The 20,337-nt window shown below is 39.7% G+C and overlaps 1 protein-coding gene across 18 annotated transcripts in view; it reads left to right on the forward strand.

Moving 5' to 3' along the window:
• Positions 1-20,337, forward strand: part of LOC106045020 (poly(rC)-binding protein 3-like) — a 514,073-nt gene that overhangs the window by 112,508 nt on the left and 381,228 nt on the right. The window contains exon 1 of one of the 18 annotated variants that reach the window (XM_066992640.1): positions 1,426-1,444. The exons of the other annotated variants lie outside the window; for them this stretch is intronic. The gene's annotated coding sequence lies outside the window, so the exon portion shown is untranslated. Of the gene's footprint in view, positions 1-1,425; positions 1,445-20,337 lie in introns of those variants that run through there. 18 annotated transcript variants of the gene reach the window in all.

Below are 20,337 nucleotides of genomic sequence, written 5' to 3' on the forward strand. Positions count from 1 at the left end.
TGGAAAAATCATTCGTTCAGAAAACAACTGTGTAGTCATTACGTACCTTCTCACTGTGGTCAGCAATGTTTTGGGGGGATGCTTTACTTGTCCTTTCCCTTTTAAGGGATTACGTTTTTTCTTCATAATGGGGTTCCCTTGGTGACAGTGTTGTCTTCAGTGAGTTCTGGACTAGATTCAAGCTGCAAAGGGGAATTATAAAAAGTCACTCAATTTTTTTCCCTCCTACTTTTTTTTTTTTTTTACTCTTTTGGTAAATTTCTTGGGTTCACTGATTTGCCCGATGAGTCTTTTAGTGCTTAATCATATGAAAGGCAAAAGGTTAGTTGTGCAAATACTGTTCCCCTTGCACTAGCAACTCATGCAAATTGTCCTTCAACATCTTCTTGCAAGAGCACTGAATTCAGGCTCCATGTGCAACAAGGACCAAATGGTTGCATTTTTTCCACTCAAGAGTTTAACTGGAATAAATAAATAAATAAATAAATAAATAAGTTGCTTTGGTGATTGAAAGCAATCTGGGTTCACCAAAGAACAGAAGCTGAAAGTGAGAGGATGTGACAGCTCTCCTGAATCACTTTCTACTCCTTTAAATAATATTTTTTTCCCCCACTAAATTGCATAAATTATTATTTTTTTTCCTTTAATCAAGCCCAAACACCTTTTGAAGCACCATGGAATTAACACATCCCCCTCACCATAACACCACACACTACACAATACTCTCCCTTACCCCATCAGCTCCAACCCACATTTCTTTGGACTTATCACACTCCTCTTTCTTCTTGGCCAGAAGATTTCTTGCACATGCATCTCTGTAAAATACAGGCTTTATCCAGCCCCACATGCTACATGTCCCTGCCTCTTCCCTCCTGAATGCAGTGTAAAGCAGTGCAACAAACAGAGACGAAGTGGCAATGGCACGGCACTCCTCTTTGGAGCTAGCGCTATAGTATTTGAGAGCTAGTTGTGCTTCAAGGTCCTGCCTGCTGTTCGGCAAGGGGTATTCGTCTGAGTTTTGGTGTGTGTGTTTTTAATGGACCTATATGAGTGTTCATTCTTTTTTTTTTTTTTCCAGTATAACTTTTCTGTATTTCCACCCTTATGGTAGTTCACACCTCAGTGCAGACACTGCAGCTGTTTCATGTGCTTTTTATTTTATTTAGGTAACATATGCTCTCAGCAAGTTCATACAAGCTTCCTTAGAAAATTTCTTTGGGGATCCATATTTCTGAGTATCAGTGCCACCTCCACAGCTGCTTCTACTTTGCTTTCTTAATTCTGATACTTGTCTCTCCTCCCAAAGAGGAGGAGAGCCTTCCTGCAAGGCCCAGGTGAAAGCTGCCTTCTCGTTACAGACAGTTCCTTCCTGGTTCCTAACAGCCAGCACCGGAGGTCATTTTCCTATAGAGCTCTGCTAGAGTGAGGAAAGCAAGCTCTTCTGGTGAGATTAAACTGCCTTATAAATAATAATAGAGTGAATTTTCTATCTTGTAACTAGTTATTTTAATGATATCAAATGTATAGCTATAGATTTGATTTTCTAAAGGGAGAGTTTCACCAGAGTGACTTATTTGTGTTATCCTTTATCTTTGAAATACAATATCATGTAGTGCCTAAATAAGGGTGCTGCTGGGGTGAACTGAAATTCTTTTCAGCTGTACAGTTGTTTTGGTATCCTCTCTGTGGTAAAGAAAGAAGAGAGATTAGAAGCTGTCTTTTTTTTTTTTTCTTCAGTATTGTGGTAGAGGTGACTTACTAGAAGAAAATAATAGGGTTGCTTAGTCTCTCTGGTGATAGTAGGGGCTTAAAGTTAGATAAAGGCAGAGCAGGTTGAGGTGTGGGTGAGGTGGGGGAAAGTAGTGGTGAGATCTGAAGTTGTATCTTAAATTATGTGAACACCAGTGCTATTTGTTCTTTGAGCAGTGTGACCTCTGCTATTTAGTAGAAACTTAAATTAGGAGTATAGGAATGGAAGAGACCTCCTGAGTCATGCTGCCTTCTCTCTTGGCATCACAGCTGCTGTACTGTATAAATCCCTTTCATAAGGCTGTCGTAGTCCATCTTCGGTTTGGCAGGGCTGTTTGCCTAGTTATAGGCTGGTTGTTCCCCAGCTGAGCTTTTGTGATCACTCTTCTAATATTTGTCTAAAACAAATGTAAATCTAGTTTACTCATGTTTATTTTACTGCTAGTATGGTCCTTTATCTTAAACAGTTTACCTCTCTGATGCCTGTGAAGCTTTTTCAGGTTTTATTTTGTGATGCTTAACGAACTATGACCTTTCAAATGTGTCTTAAGTTTTGTTTTTTTTCTTCTGTTTTGATAAGTATTCTGTCTACTTTCTCCATTTTCAATTGTTCTTGCTTTAGGATGTGTGAAACTCTAATAACTCACTGTTTCAAATTATTTTTCACCAATTTCTGCAGGATTGATGCTTCCAAATGTAAATATGTTTCCTGATATATCTTGGGCCATCCTACAGAGAGAGAGAAAAAGCTTGTAGGCCTCTTGAGTAAGATTAATCTCTCCTAGCTCTGTATACCTGCATCTGAACTAGTCATATAAGCTGTCTCTATAGTCAGTGGAGAGAAAGAAAAAAGGAATTCCATTCCTTCTGACCTGCAGATTAGCTTCTAATTTATTGTGGTAACTTGTGTTGCTGTCTGTGAGTGCACGACCTTATATATATATAATGAGAACAGACTAGAATATAATGGTACCTACTTGTTAGGTCTTAAAGTATTGATATCATATGATGAAGGCAAAAGATAAGTGGAGTGTATGCACGGACTTAATTGTACAAAATGGCCTTATCTTCTATATAACTCTTGAAGAGTAGGTGTGGAGGGCTGATTTTACACTTAATTTTGCAAAACTCATGGATTCTTGAACTTTCTCCAAGACTTGAATGCAGAAGGTTATTGTTGGCAAACCGGTAGTATATCAGACAAGATGCTCTTTTCAGCTACTTAAAGAAGATGTCTGACATGGCAATGGGACTTTTTAGCTGCTGCCAAGGAACAGGAAGTCAGAACAAGGACCTTGTATAGTGTACAACTTTTTGGTTAATGGCTTCAGTAGAATAATATTTCCTTCTATTTGACCAACTAGTTAATTTTCCAGTAATATCATTAACCTACAGCAGCTAAAGAATTTTCAAGGTTGATCAGTTCTACAAAGACCTTGAAAGAAGTGCAAAGGTGTTCAAAATGCTTGCAGGACAACTTTTAATCTTGCGTTAAAGTCAAGGATCAGCTTGGACTTGAATCGATTTCATGTTCTCAGTCAATCTCTTTTCTGAAGAGGCTAACAATGTCTATAAAGGTTTGTTGAATGACAGTCAGAATTATTTGTAGTGGACTATTTGGAAATGTTTCACAATTGGCTGCAAGTATTTCAGTAAAAGTACTCGAAGCATGAAAAAACAAAGGACGTGCCAAAAAGTGGATCCTCCAGAAAATGTACTAGTAGTCAAGGCCAGTAATGATTGTAAGAGTTGAGCCTACATGTACTAAAAATGCGTACTCCTCTCAACCTCCCAGACTGAGTTTCTCACTCAGAATAACTGGTCCTTACACCAAAGAATATTAGCCAGGCTGGAACAGGGGACAGTGGAGCCTAGAGAAACACTTTTCCTTTTACTGGAAAAAGAGAAAGCACGTTCATTTGCTTGGAAGTGATGTCTGTCCAGAGCTGCTCAGATGCACAGATTATTGGGAGAGGTGAGATGGATCAGCTGAGGTGAAGCAGCCAAGACAGTCCAAAGTCTTCAGATGAGTTGGTGTGCTATGTGGACCAGGGTGGGGCAGACATTCCATTTCTGTGGTATGTGCATCTGAAATGAAGAGATTGTTATTGCTGTGAATTATAAAGAGAACAGAGTTCCACAGAGGGTGTTGAAAGAGATTGTGTATAATGTTTTTGTTTTTTCTTTTTTTTTTTTTCCCCACACCATCCCATGTAATTGGAAGTCCTGCTTATAGGTTTGTCTGCCAAGGCAGAAAATGAAATGCATAGCTTTTGTGTGTTATGGGTTTTGAAATACTGATTTGTTTACTCTCATGGCAGAGTTGCATTTTCTGAAATGATGATAATATTCATCTAGTTTATATCTGCTGATATGATGGCTCTGTTGGAGTGCATCACCTTGATGGTTTACGAATGGACAAAACAAATTTTGTTACTGAGTCGTTCTTACAAGTCCCTCTCTGCTGTTTGACTTGGCACGTATGGACCTCACAGTGAAATTGTGCTTTTGTGGGGGCAGAGCTGATGGATGCTGTCCAGAGTCTGTGCTCCCATTGAGGAGCAGCTGCTAGTGCCTTTTGATGTCACTGTATATAATTTCTGTTCTTTATCCTTGCAGTTGCTACATTGATTGTAGAACCAAGGAATTACTTCAGGGCAGTGTGACTGATCTAATATTATGTTTCTCCTCAATTTGTAGAACTTATGTAGGATCTACATCTTAATCGACAATTCTGTGCAGTCTCATGCTGCCATTCTTAATTCATATCACTCCATTTCCTTTTCACTATTATTCTATAACAAGTTTACTTGAAGACTTTTGTAAATCAACCATGAATGATGAGAGTTTATTTTGTCTTATTTGGCTATACTTGCTGTCATGGCAGGAAAGCTTTATGGGTTGTTGGAGAGTGATTGTTAATCATGTTTCATTCACTTATAGCTTAACTTTGTGAAGTTCTGCAGCGCTATTATTTTCTTTTACTTATAATTGCAATAGATACTATTCCTATAGTATTGAAACTGTTGGAGTTTCACAGGGTAGTAATGCTGATGTTATCCATCTCCTCGTTATCTACTGTTGCAGTGAAGGAATCATCATCTGCCTTTAGGAAAACTACTTTTGGGGTTTGCCTTTGGTGATAGAGGGTTGACCTCTATTCCCTTTCCAGACCTAGAATACTGTGTTTGGAACGTGGTGGCTTTTAAGCACTTGATTCTTGAAGGAAGATGGTATTTATTAATGAAGTTTGAGGGGTGGATTTTAAAACTGGGTTTAAGGTTCATCCTTCTCATTTTGAGTCCAGCTTTTGACTACTGGTTTGGATGATACTCTTAAACTGTGAAGGTGCAATACTTCCCTTGTTTTACGTAGCCCAAGCCTCATCAGTAACATCTCCTTTGGTGGTATGTTAAAAAGGCCTTCTCTCCCTCTTTGTGAACATGGGCAACCAATAATTTAAGTTTCTTCCAGTATTGGACTTACCATAAATCCTGCTAATATGTGTAAAATGAACTAACAAAAAATCCAGATGGCTCGTATCTGAAAAAGGGAATTGGATACTCTCAAATCTGAAATACAAACTTGAGGATGTATTCATCTAGGTACTGCTTCATTTCAAACCTGTAGCGTTCTCTAAGCTTAAAATGTTTTCCACAGGTTGTATGTAGTAAGTGTTAGCTCAGAATCATGTGTGCACATATGTGAAAATACAAGCTGGATATTCAGGCTGATAAAGCTGTAGTTGCTTAAAGGTTTATTAAGACATCCTGAGTCCAACCCATGAGCTTCTTTCTTTGATCCTCTAACAGTTTCCTCCAAATGATGTATTCAGCTTCTCTCTTGTGGACTGATTTTTTTTTTTTTTCGGTTCTTGGCTTGCTGGAGAGGTGCTGATCCTTGTCAGGCAGTATTTGGGTCAATACAAAGAACAAGGTAAAAACTAATGAAGCTGGGGAAGAGAAAGGAGGCCAATTCACACAGTTTTTTTTTCCTTTTAAAAAAATAGAGATACTAATTTCTTATTGAAAGAAATGAGGATAAGAAGCAATGGTGCCTACAATAGTCATAAAAGGTTTTGACTCTCTAAGTATTTAAATTATGAGTTTAAAAAGATACAATATTTAGAAAACTTTCTTGCAATCAGTAAGATATTCAGATATTTTACATGGGAGCAATATGGATTATTCTGTTTCAGCTCCAAGAAACCTTTAGAGGTTTTGAAACTTGTCGTTTTGTGCTCAAAGAAAAACAATTCTATGGACAGAGCACAATCAGGTAATGTCAAAAGATCTGTTCTTATTCTTTATTCCAGCTGATCAAATTGAGTTTGGGGCCCATAAAAGCTCTTGGACAAAATATCATACTACTGAAGGATATTTTCTTTTAGGGGAAAAAAAAAAGGCATGTCTGACGTAATATTTATTCCAAAATTTCTACACTGAACCCTGTGGTTTTACAACCAACCACTCTAACTAATTAGACTATGATGAAAAAAAAACTGATTACCATGTTAGATTTAAATTGTTCTACAAATGTTGACAAGTGGTGTGTTACTCTTTATTTTTCCACATATTTGGCAAAAAGTAAAACTTGAGAAAATACTCTTTTGCTCTTTGATATCTAGGCTGATACTTTAAAGATGATTTTGTTGTTTTTTTGTTTTTTTTTCTGGAAAAAATGTAGATGTAGTAAACTGGACATCAGCTGAGCACAGTATGAGTGTCTTGTGAAGGCTCATTATAGTAATCAGTAGTAAGAAAAAAACTGAAACAATGTAATATGTAAATATTTAAGTATAACCTAAGTTTACATTCTCTCTGAAAATACCAGGTGTATCTTGTATCTTATGTTTGACAGATCAACACATGAGTGTTGATAAGCTATGACTATGGATTAACTTGAATGCATTAAATAAAACTTGATAATATGTAGGAAGAATCATGTCCTCAAGATGGATTTGAATTTTGATGTTACAGAGCCTAGCTATGAAAACTTCTATGAAACAAGAACAGTATTTCCATATGGAAAATATACATGCTGCTTGTTTGTTTTAGTCAAGATAATCCCAAGGTTAGAAATACGAATTTGAGGTTTTATTGGAATAAAAATACAAGTACATTGTAGCATTTTTTGTTAGAATGTGCATACTTGAAGGAGGAAAGATTTAAATGCAATTTATTAGATAAGTGTTTCCATAAGAAGGTGGGCTTTCCAGCAGTGAGTCAAAGGACTACATTCATCTTGCAAGATTCACCCATATGATCCATTCAACTGTCATGCTTTTTTCCGTGCCCCAGGCAACACTTTGCTGTGAGATCCCAAAAAGTTTTGCAGCAGAGGTGTTTTGACATAAGATGGCAATAACTGAGTTGGGCTAGGGAGAAGGGGGGAAAAAGAAAAAGTGTGGGGGGGGGCATTATATACTTTATAATATACTTTTGTATTTTCTTTGCTCTTTTCCTCCCCAACTCACCACCACCTCATATTTCCTGCATGGCCCTTCTCTGCTTCCTCTGTGTGGTTTCTACATTAGCTGATACTCGCAAGGTCTTCCCGTATCAGGTCTTGTAAGATTCCAGTGCAGGAGTTTCTGGTTCATGTAGCCAATCCCTTTTTTCCAGATACGTGGGATTACAGGGATGCGTTCACTGGTTGCTGGGGTTGAAGTCTCTGACACAGCTAGTGTGAGACCCAGGATGGTAGGATTAAGGGAAGGATGGGGGAAAAAATTGGACTGTTCCTTCTTGGCCCTTTCACTTGATAGGGGGGCTGGGATACTCCGTGCTGTGAGAGCAGAAATACAGGGGAAGCAGAGATCAAAGTGACTTGATCCAGGGCACCAGAATGAATTTAGCATAGTCTCTGCAAGCAGACTAAGTCATGTCTCATCTGCTTTGTTTTATCTGATTCTTCAAATTCTAGTTTCCTTGGTTCTGCATTTTTGGTAACTTCTGTGCAACTCTGTATGGAGTCTTTTGTCTTACTGGACTATATACATTATTGTACTATCCAAAAAAGACAATTTTTATTTGCTTTCTTCACATAGAACGAAGCATTTTAAGTGTTATATTTGGACCTCAATGTGTATATTGAATTGACTTGTGCAATCAGTTGAATTCATTTTCTGTTTTAAATATCTTTTCTCAGTGCTCCAACAACGTAACCTTTTTAGCTAGTCTCAATACATTTCTTTCAAGGTTTTTCACAATTTATTATGCTACGTGTATGAACAAAACATTTTCCAGCCTTCTCCTTCTGTTTCGTATTACCGTGCAAGACTACACTTTTCAGCTGTTCTGTTGTTTTCCACAGAGAATTTGTCCAGTTCTGTGTGACACAGGATATAGTAGTCTGACCATCACCACAGTGCTCATATACACAAAATATCACTCAGCCTTTAAGACAACAACGACTCGCTTCAAACTTCCAAAGGCCTATGCAACATGATACAGATTTCTGAGCAGCAGAAACCATCAGATTGTGCATATGCTGTTATAAAGGTGTTTTCTGGAGATTTGCAGCCCACATGTGTCCTTACTTGCATCATCAAAAACCATACCTCCATAAACAAAAATTGCAATGCTTTTCTATTCCTTTGGAAGCTCCGTGACTGACACTACAGGAGCCAGTTATCGATTTTCGTCAGTGTTCAAGAAATAGGTATCTGGGGAAAGTCTACATACCAGGTAGAGGGACAGGACCAGGCTTTCATTGTGTTAAATGCAACATGTGATTTTTTTTATGTGAAATAGAGCTTTTCTGTCTTGCTTGGTGACCCTAGTGACCTTGAGTTTTTAGTGCATAACTGTGGTGTTGTATGAAAATCCTCTGAGTTGCATGGTTTGGTCCCACATCAGTTTTTAATTTCAAAACTTAATTCTTAGGAATGCTACTTAACCAACAGTCTGCTGAGCAGAAATAGATTGCTTTGCTCAGAGGAGGGAAAGCATTAGTATCTCTGCTGTGATGTAGCACCAAGAGCCACCTTTTGCTATTACAAACTGGGAGAGTAAAATGATTTCAGCTACAAAGGGTGACTGGAGTTTTGACAATAGGATTGTCTTTTAGTTTCATGTTTGTGTAGCATACATACAGTGGGGTCCTGGCCTGTGAGTAGGACTCCTCAATGCTGTGGTATATCAACAAAAATAGTTGCAAGTGGAAATTCTCAAAACTAGCTGAAAGCTGGTCACTTTCCTAATGACAAGACTTATTGAAAGTGTTATTCTGTGTTTCTTAATGACATCCAAGTGATTCTAATCTGTCTTAGATCTTAACTATGACGACTAACTCGGTGCCAGTCAGCAGATCTAAAGCAGTGGAAACTGTGTGTAAAATCAGGTCTTCTTTCACCTAATCCAAAGAGTTGAAAACTCCAAGGTCTGTTCTCGAGCTAGCCTCTGCCAGTTTCCCTCAACTGATTAGCTGCCACCAGTTTCCATTTGTGCTAGCGATAAGGCAATTTCATTTTTAAAGTTCTCTTCTGAGTTACAGTGAAGAACTGATAATGCTTTATTTTGAGAAAATATCAGGAGTTAATAGGAAATCTGCCAGGAGGGGGGAATTAATGGATGACAACCCTCAACATTCTTGGTTTTATAATAAATAAGCATGAAAGTTTTTATTTTTGAAGGTGTAAACTACATTCATGCTTCCACAGTTTTTACCCTTTCAATGAGTAGTTTGGGACCTGAGAGAAAAAGCTGTTAAAATTGACTACAGATATCATAAAAGACCCTGGAATGAGACACAAGGAGAGAGGAAATAAGATCTGTTACACAATTGCAGAGATAACAGAACAATTCTTATGAAGTGTTGGGGAGCTGGGCATTTTGGGGAGTGTGGTTTTATTTGGTTTTGTTTGTTTTGGTAACAGATGCTATATACTATTCCTCAGGGCCCCAGTAGATGGTTCACATCTCTCTTTTTGTTCCCGTTCTGAAGTACCAAGAAAACAATTGCCATCCTTTCTCACTTCCCTTCTGGCATTATAATAATGTATTTCCCAGGCATCTTCTGAGATGAATGTTACAAGTGTTAGCACATAGCTATTCAATCTCCTAAGGCTGCAGAGTAGCTGTTCCTGGCTGTCTACTTGCAAGTGGTCTTGTAATAAAGCACCTTTTAACTATAAAATCTATCAAAGGTATTTGAAAGTTCTTACATTCTGTTTTCCCAGTTCTGCTCCTTGTTAAGCATGGAATGTATGAAATAACATCAATGTCAATTATTGCTCTAGATTCATACATGTGCAACAGAGAATGTAACAGGATCTCTTTTTTTCCTCCATGGTTTCATCAAAGAATTCAATTTAATACATCTTTTGCTGTTCAATACTAATTTTTTTAACCTGTCTAGGATGAGATCTAGAATTCAGATACTGTTTCAATCATGCTTTGCACTTGGTAGTATGAATTACTATTGACTTTGGTCTCAACTTAGAGTTCATTCCACCTTGTACCACTTCAGACTGATCTCTCTGCAAGATCTTATGCACTTGCTTGCAGTGAATCTTCTTCCATATCACATGCACCCAGTGATTTGTTATTTTTCTTGTTAGTCTGAATAATGTAATGCACATGATATTTCTTGAGTGAAGCCCAAATGTTTTATAAGTTCTGAAGCTTGGGGGAGATAAAAACATTTTAGTAATAGTTTGAAGCTTTTTTTTTCTCCTATTAATTCTGCTAGAGATGACATGGTTTTAAGACTGTAAGAGGATGAGGAACTTAGTTCTGCCATATCTTCAAACACCTGCATATCCTTTTTTGAATTAATTTAAACATCTCCCTGAAAAACACGGTCCACTAAAAATATGTCTCTGATAGATGTGAAAATGTCTGCTAGCATGTTTAAATTGAGGATCAGAAAACCTCTTTTCTTTCATCCTGCATCTTCAGATCCACAGATGATGTTTTATTACAGTGCTTGTTTCCTAGGGGTAAGCAAAACAGTCATCTCGAAGATATCTCCCAAATTTCTTGCTCTCTTCTGCCTTTGCAATCACGATAATCACTGAAATTCTTCAAGGAGAAATTTTATTTTAGTGATAATTTCCTATTCTAGAAGGCATTAAAACCATGTTCACTTACTGCTTTGTTTTTTGAATAATGTCAGTATTAATGAAACCAAATACCTCTATTAATACAATCGTGAACCTGAATTTAACTTCTCATGTCAGTGTTCCCATAGTAGTTGAATAATTCCATGGGGTGTCTTTGCCTTTTTCTGACACATTGCTTAAGGCCAGATGTTGTGTGGAGTGGGATGCCATTGTTCACAAATCAAGTGATTTTATTCATAGCTTACTTTATTTGGGGAATTTGTTGTGCTGTACCAGTACACAGTCTCCTCCCTCCTCTCCCTGGCAGTAGCTATATTTGCTTTAGTAAGATGCAGGATGTACCTGCAGAGATCGGAGCCATCTGGTCTTTGGTAGTTGGACATGCCATCATATTTTGAAAAATTAGGTGGGCTTAACAGCAACTTTAAGATACAGTATTTAACATAAGCTGCAGGGAAAATAGGTTTCATACTGTGATTTCTGCATATATATCTTTGACTTCTGTATAATAATACCAGTCAGTTACTTCTAGACTAAACTTGGTATAAACTGTCCGCTGAAAGAACAGGAATGTGCTCCTCACACAAACAGAAAAGAAACAGTCTGGCTTTTACCCCTCTCCTCTTCCTTCCTTGCTCTTCTTGAAGGGCTTAGCCCTGGGGTGACATGATACCTGCCCTCAGCTCTGAGCACAATATTGTGGTTCAGTGAGATTTCAGTTCATGGTAGGGGTACATCCTCCTCTTCTTTCCTCCCCTCTAACAGGTAAGTGGCGTCATGTGTTCCATGGCCCCACAATTACAGTCTCACTGATAGAAGCAAATGCTGTGTTTATCTCAAACAGGGAAAAAAATATCAGTTTCTTAACACTGCAACATTACAATTTCCAGAAAAATAATTTCAGATTATTTTAGGGAGTATAAAAATGTGTTAATACAAAATTTTTGACAAATTTCAGGTTGGGTGTTCTTAAAATATAGAGCAAACCTACACTAGATTATGATGAAGAAAAATAAATAGTGCTGATACTATAGTATTTTACTGTTGTTAGAAGTAAAATGTTTAGAAATATTTCTGGAAAAGGATATAAGTCTTGATTCTGATTTTGTGGTGGTGTTGTGGCTACAGTGATTAAAGACTGAATGTTCGCTCTCGTTTATTCCAGAACCGAGCAAATAATTAATCTCAGCGTGGTCTGAACTGTGGCATTCAGTTGAGGTGACTGACTTTTAACTGATGCATTCAGTTCAGCTAATGATGTGTCCACAGAGTTCCCTACTTGTTCAGTCTATGCCTAATCCCTGAATGAGACCTGTAGGTTTTTCTTATAATACCGCTTAAAGTAATTTTGCAAATTTATGACAATACTAGTTAGACCCCCGCTCACACTGAACCTCATGGACTGGGTACCACTAGAGGTCGTCTAGTCAAACCCCCATGCTCAAGAAGGCTCAGTGAGAGCAGGTTGCCCAAGATCTGCTGGCAATGCAGTTCAGGATGATGTTACCCTTCATTGCTGTGAGAGTATTTTGCCAGCTCCTGGTCAGCTCATGTAGTGGAGGACCTTGGAGTCCTAGTGAAGCACAGCTGCTTTCTGGTCATTTTGTCCCTACCATGTACTTGGGTGGGAGGTTATTCTTCCAGATACAGGACTTCATACCTTCACCCCTTGAGCCTCGTGAGTGTTGTGGTTTAACCCGGCTGGCAGCTAAACACCACACAGCCGTTCGCTCACCCTCCCCCCTCCCTCTCTGGGATGGGGGAGAGAAACGGGAAAGTGAAGCCGGTGAGTTGAGATAAAGACAGTTTATTAAGACAGGAATATAATAATAACAATAATAATAATAATAGTGATAATGATAATAGTATTAATAATAATAATGTGTAAGAAAACAAGTGATGCACAATGCAATTGCTCACCACCCGCTGACCGATGCCCAGCCTATTCCCGAGCAGCCGGCCCCCCACCCCGGCCAGCCACCCCTATATATTGTTTAGCATGACGTCAGATGGTATGGAATACCCCTTTGGCCAGTTTGGGTCAGCTGTCCTGGGTCTGTCCCCTCCCAGCTCCTGCTGCACCCCCAGCCTGCTCGCTGGCAGGACAGAGCGAGAAGCCGAAAAGTCCTTGGCCTGGTGTAAACACTGCTCTGCAACAATTAAAACATCAGCATGTTATCAGTGCTCTTCTCATCCTAATCCAAAACATAGCACCCTACCAGCTACTATGAGGGAAAATTAACTCTGTCCTAACTGGAACCAGGACAGATATCCACCCCTTATTCCATACCATTTATGTCATGCTCAGGTTACACTCTTTCCAATACATTCTAATTAATCACCATTTTCATCTATGATATATAGCAATCATGGTAGTGATGACATACAGTATTATATAATAATTAACATACTACAATTCAACTCATGGGCTATTCTCACCCAGTATCAAATCCCCTTGAGGTACACACCGGACCTCCCCATTCTTTTGCATTACCCACCAAGTGCATCCAGGTCCCTGAGCAAAAGCAATTCCACGAATGGGTTTGCCTTTTCCTGAGGCAGGAGTAGCCCAGACTGTTTTACCCAGCATGTTTCTTACGTGCACTACAGGAACTTTATCCCCTTCTACAGTGCGTAACAGGTTTGATTGGGCAGGTCCAGCTCGGTTGGCAGATCCCCTGGTATTGACTAACCAGGTGGCCTTTGCCAAATGTGTATCCCAATTTTTGAATGTCCCAGCACCCATTGCTTTCAGTGTAGTCTTCAACAGTCCATTGTATCGTTCAACTTTTCCAGAGGCTGGTGCATGATAGGGGATGTGATACACCCACTCAATACCATGTTCTTTGGCCCAAGTGTCTATAAGGTTGTTTCGGAAATGAGTCCCGTTGTCTGACTCAATTCTCTCTGGGGTGCCATGTCGCCATAGGACTTGCTTTTCAAGGCCCAGGATAGTGTTCCGGGCGGTGGCATGGGGCACAGGATATGTTTCCAGCCATCCGGTGGTTGCTTCCACCATTGTAAGTACGTGGCGCTTGCCGTTGCGGGTTTGAGGGAGTGTGATGTAATCAATCTGCCAGGCCTCTCCATATTTATATTTCAGCCATCGTCCTCCATACCAAAGAGGTTTTGACCGTTTGGCTTGCTTGATTGCAGCAAGCAAGATTGATTCCTCTGTATCCATTTCTTCAGCCTGTCCAGCTCCCACTGAATGGCAGCACAACCATGTGGTTTATCAGCCACTTCTACTTTCATATCTTCTTAAAACTTGCTGAGAGTGTAGTCAGTCTCATCATCTATGTTATTAATAAAAATGTTAAACAGTATTGGCCACAGTATAAACCCCTAGGGTACATCACTAGTGACTTACCTCTAGCTGGACTTTGTTCAAGCCTCTGGGTCCTCTCTGTTCTGTTGTTGTTTTGGTAATGGATGCTATATACTATTCCTCATGGTCCCAGTAGATGGTTCACATCTCTCTTTTTGTTCCCGTTCTGAAGTACCAAGAAAACAATTGCCATCTTTTCTCACTTCCCTTCTGGCATTATAATAATATATTTCCCAGGCATCTTCTGAGATGAATGTTACAAGTGTTAGCACATAGCTATTCAATCTCCTAAGGCTGCAGAGTAGCTGTTCCTGGTTGTCCATTTGCAAGTGGTCTTGTAATAAAGCACCTTTTAACTATAAAATTTATCAAAGGTATTTGAAAGTTCTTACATTCTGTTTTCCCCATTCTGCTCCTTGTTAAACAGGAAATGTCACAACCCTCTGGGCACAGCAACTTAGCCGTTTTCTAATTTATCTCACTGTTTCCTTATTAAACCCGTGCTTTGTCAGCTTGTCTATGAGGGTGTAATGGGAAGATGGGTGTCAAAAACCTTGCTAAAGTCAAGGTAAGCATTATACACTGCTCTAACCTAAACTACCACCCTGATCGCAGTGTAGAAAACAATGAGGTTGTTTATGCATAACTTACACTTCATAAATCCATGCTGTCCACTCCCAGTTATGTTGTTCTTCATGAGCTTTGAAGTAGTTTACAAGAAGAGTTGTTCCATCACCTTCCCAGTGACTGAGGTGCAGCTGACCATTCTCAGTCCAAGTCCACTCCCAAGTCTGCTGAATCATTCCTCTTGTATACAAAGCACATTTCACACTTTCCTTTGACTTTAAAAAGTAATAAAATAATAGCAGCGGTAGTAACTATGAAGTCATTAAGTGTACTGACATATATTTTCTAGACTGGATCACTATTCTCTGGCATGCAGCACAGTAGGATGATCTAATTGATCAGGGAAGCACTTGACCAAAAGTTTTCATGATATTTGGAAGCATTTATGAGAAACAGGCAGATTTTATGTACTGTAAATAGCATTCCTGTCTTCATTATGGCATATCCTTCACGTTCCTCCAAGAGGAAAAAATGACAAACTGTTCTGACACCATCCTGCCCTATCTGTTGTTACTCCTGTGTGTGCCCACCACCCCTGCTGCAGATGTGGTAATGGAGGCAGTGAGGACTACTTCCTCTGTGTTTCTGTCTCTTGAGCGTCTCAATCTTGAATGTTTTCTGCAACTCTAATGGACTGGTTGATGTACTTGAATGTAGCTACGCTTCACAAGCACCGTGCCTCACTACAACTCATTTTGAGCCCATTGTAACTGTTCCTTATTGAGGAAAGTATGGAATTGTGGTCACCTTCTGTTCAGTTGTGCTTCTTATGCAGTGAGGAAGAGGGGAAAAACTTTTTAAGGCAGCTACTTTGTCTGTGCTGTCAGACAGCTTTACCACAACAGCATGTTGTATTATAAAATTTAAGAGGTCAGTAAACAACTCAGCAGTAATTGAGCAATTTAAACAAAAGTTTCTTCTCATTTGATGATTGGGAGAGGAGAGAGGAGGCAGGAAACAGGAAGCCATTGTTAAGCGTGTGACCAAAGTTACCCCATTTTTAAAGGCTCTTATTTAATAAAGACAGTAACTATTGCGTGATGGTGGTAGTCTTCTTCTTTTCAATATTATCATTGAATTTGTTTTTCAAAACTGCTTGTTGAAACATTACCACTAATGAGGCCTGTGTTTTCCAATGAATACAAAAATGTGTGTATGCACTGGGGGATTTTCAAGTCTGAGTTGGTTATGTACCACAGTATGAGGTGTGGTTAATTTTTTGGGATTTTTGTTTTTAATTTGGATTAGAAAGATATATCGTGCAGCTAACAAGGTAACTGATTCAGGTTATTTTTTATTTAAGACCTTTAGGCCCTCTTTCCATGACCAAAAAGTCTTTTAAAATATTCAGTCTGTGATAAACCTTCCATTAACAAACTACATGAATCTGGAGATGTGACTTAAGTAATTAAAAAACAAAAACATATCAGTTATTAGAAATCTGATAGCTTGCATTACCTGATCAAGATTGGTTTTTATAGGTACGAGATATTGCATCACACTTACTATCTAGCATATGAATGGTAATTTAACAAAATACATGTATTTGAACTCTTTAGCTATTCACATTTCATGCTTTGTGGTGATGTATTTCTAGAGTTATTTTAACCATCTTCAAGGGAAACAAATGTCATTTCCAAATTCTGATTATAAGTCTGTTAATTGGATAACACTTCTAAATTAAGTGAAGCTGCATCAACGACAGACAAATTTTATCACAGCTTATTATATTTGCTTTGGTTATTTAGACGGGAAGTCTTAAAAACATCATGGATTAAATATACCACAATTTTTGGAAACAGATATACAAACTGTTGCTGAAGCAGGAAATTCAGTAGTGTTTGGTTCTGAGGATTTTGGTCTGAGTCTTACTTGCTCTTTCACAGACTTATGGTACAAGTTTAGGGTTGCTCACACTTGTATGTGTAGGTGTGCACACCTGAGGGTGTGGGGCAGCATCTGCTCTATCAGGGCTCAACAGGGAAAGGCAGCACCAGTATAGGAGAGATAAGGTGACTGCCAGTCAGGACAGACACTCCACTGGCACCAAACCCAGCTAGTGACCTTGCAAAGCCCTCCTAATATCCTCCAACCACACCAGGTCTTCATATCCTCCAGCCTGGGAGCTCCATGGGACCCTAAGCACCAGTGATACAGGGAAAGACCTGAGTCATTGCTTTTGAATTGCTTTTTGAGGTCTAGATTTTGAGGCACCTGCCTAGAATGGTTATCACCTCCAGTAACGTGGGGTTTTACACCTAACCAGTATTTAAACCTATGGTGTGTTGATGTGAAGAGGAAGAAAGGTGTACTCGTTTCTTTTCCAGACACTTGTCTCTGAAGGAAAAGTAGTGGTGGTCCAGAAAGGCAGCATCCTGTAGCAGCACCCCTCAGTTGTCATTTGGAAAGGTTTGTGGTTTCCTAATCCAGACTGTTAGAAGAATGTGTGCTCCCCCTCAAAGATGCTTGGTCAAACATGGTCACAGTGACTGAGACTGTTTTTATATTCTGTTTATAGCTGCAGTGCAATATTGAACTGAATCCCCTGGTTGTCCCCACTTATGCTGCTTATTGGTTTGATTCACAAAGTGATTTTGATGTATACAAACCACATTCCTTGAAGAGAGATAGTACAGCGAATTTCTTTCCAAGTGTGATTCAACCTCTCATACGGACAGGGGGCATTGGTGAGCCCTTTGAACAGCTTGGTATCACTTCTTCACTGGGAATACCTGTCGAGGGGACTGGGTGAAATGTAGTTTCAAGTAAAATCCCCCAGCTACAGGCAGCGTAGATAGATGTGATGTCTTCATTACCAATTGCTTCTGTTCCTGTTACACCACTTTCCTTGCTACTGTCAACACAACTAATGAGCACTGCACAGGGGGCCGGGAGGTTTAGCTTGGATGGTATATGAGCTGGGGCTTTTGTGCGGGGCCTGTGGAGCAATGTGAGCTTACTTCATATAGATAAGCCCTCAGAACTGCATTCAGCTTTTTTCCTATAAAACACTCCAGCTTGAGAGCTACAGAGAAGCAAAGGGGTGCCAAGTCGACAATGCTTACCTGTTAATTTCTGTGCACTGATAATGCAATTCACTGCTGTGTGCTTTGGATGCTAATTGCACGAATGTTGGACCCACTTGAACTAACTATCACCGTGAAGCCAGGAGGAGTAATGACAATTATGCCTACCCAATTTCTGAAGGCAGGAAGCTGAAGAGTAAGCAATGGAGGAAGGGTTTTACAGGGAACGGGACTGAAGGGATATGGTATGACTCTGTCTCCTGGCACAAAGCAGTGGCTAAAGCTAATCTCTTTGAAAGGTAGGAACATTTGTAGACCAGGGGGCTGGCTGAGCATACATGAGCTGTGTGTAGGGCAGCTGTGACCTGCTAAGGCACATAGAGGTTCTCACAGGGAAGGTGCTTACCAGGAGAAAAACTTGCTTAATGTTCCTTCTTGTTAATTTGAAAGCAGGGTAGGGGGGGCAGTATTAAGAAAAGTAACTCTGCAACTGGTGGTGAACAAACCTATTTAGTGCCTTTTTTCTGAAGGCTTCGTTTCGCCTGTGTACAGGGCAAAGCGCTGGGTGGCTGTAACGTGATCGCTGTGGCTCTGCGCTGTTGGCTGCTGCGTCCTGCTCTAACCGCGAGAGGCAGGAAAAGCCTGTGGGAAATTCAATACGGGGAGAATTACAATAGTTGGTCTTTGTGGCTGCAGGGGCATGTGTTGTGCTGTTGTGAGGGTGCACAGAGATAAATAAGGGGACAACCTGTTTAAACTATGCAGCTGCAAGAGCTCATGCTGCATCTGACATGGTGCCTTTCTGTGGAACAGCCAAGGTCAGAAACATTACAAAAGCTCCTGAAGTGTAGCATGGCTTTCACATTCACACATCCAGAGCAGCAGGCATGCTGCTTCATGTTGCCTTTCCAGGGGCAGAGCATCCATGCATCGAGGTGATTGTTATAGGGTTGTTTTGGCCAAACAAGTCTGTTGAGGTAGATCCAAGTCAAGTGAGTGGTTCAGAATAAGACACATCCTGTTCTCGTACTCAAATGCTGAAAAAGAGCATACGTGCAGGTTTTCTATGATAGAAACTGCATTTCAAATGCCTTTGTAATGAGATGTGTGTATGTGTCTCCAGTGCTATGCATTCTATGCGGCCTCATTTCATGGAAGGGAATTTCATGTACACCACCACAACCATCCAGTGTTTCAAAAAAAAGTCATAACCGTGGTGACTGACTCAATTGCTTTTCTGTATATTGAATAAAAATATGTAGTTTAAACCTTAAAAGAATTGGATTTTAACTTGAAACTGTTACTGGAATGGAAGAAACATGGGGATTTTCCATTAGAACTCTCCTCTTCTGCCCAGTTCGGTCTCTCCTCCCATCCCAAACAGAGTGTATACATTACATCAAAGCAGGTAATTATTGCTGAGAGGCCTGGACCACTCATTTTCAGCTTATGAATAAAACCCAAGGGGGTGGACAGTGCTACAGAATTGCTTCCGTTCATAGGCAGGCACAGTGTTATCATTAGTTTTGTTTCACTTTGTTTTTTTCAGATCCTTTGGGATTTTTCCCCACCTGTCCAACTGCTGTTAAACAGAGGGCTGAACACAGTTTTTGTGATTGCTGCTGTGCTTAATCTGACCACTGACAGCATAGGACCTTTTGCCACTTAAGTCCTTTTTCCCCTCTCTTATGTTTTACATTTCTTAATCTGTTCGTACACCTGTGTTAGCCTTTGTAAGCAGAGCCTCTTCTGTTCCAGTATTTCTCATGTATGCTATAAAGGAGCAGGAGAAATTAAGCAAAATTAAAGTCTAGAACAGTTTTCTCTATCTTTCCAAAACTTGTTTAGACTTCCTCATTCTGTGATGGTTAGGAAGACCTGAGACCCACAGTCTCACCTCAAATACGTGAAACCATTTCACCATTCAGACATCTGGCTATTGGGCCATGGTCCTTTCATTCCCATGGGGGCTGGGGTTCAAGGAGGAAGGACTTACTAGTGCCATACACCAGAGAACAAACTGAGTGCGTGCAGTTAAATATGAGTCTGAAGAGGAGGTGAATCATTCAGTGCAAATGTGACTACATATTTTTTCCCCTATGTGCAGCTTGGTGCACATTCTAGCATGACTGAGTGATTTGGAGCAGTTAATATGGACTGTATTTACACTTCTCTGCCTTGTATCAATATTTCGACTTGATGTTTGTAGCTGTGCTATATAGAGGAGTTTACAGCCACTGTATAAAGATGAATTTTATAGCTAGCTTTCCGCTGTGATGATGGAAGCTCTTGGCATTGGTCATACTAATTACCCGTTAGTTCCCCAGAGTAAGTCTGAAGAACTAAAGGGCATAAATATCACAAGTGGATTCAGTTTTAATTATGCAAAAATGGGTTCTCATTGAATGATATTCTGATACTTGAATAATGGTAGACTAGGGACTGAATAGGAAAATACAGCTTGCTTTGTTGGATTGCAAGTATAACTGGTCCTCTGGGACTGAGATTTTTTTCCCCAGCTGCAGTGTAAAAGAGGACGG

The sequence above is a fragment of the Anser cygnoides genome, chromosome 2, assembly GCF_040182565.1.
Source record: "Anser cygnoides isolate HZ-2024a breed goose chromosome 2, Taihu_goose_T2T_genome, whole genome shotgun sequence".
In the NCBI taxonomy this organism is placed as follows: Eukaryota; Metazoa; Chordata; class Aves; order Anseriformes; family Anatidae; genus Anser; species Anser cygnoides.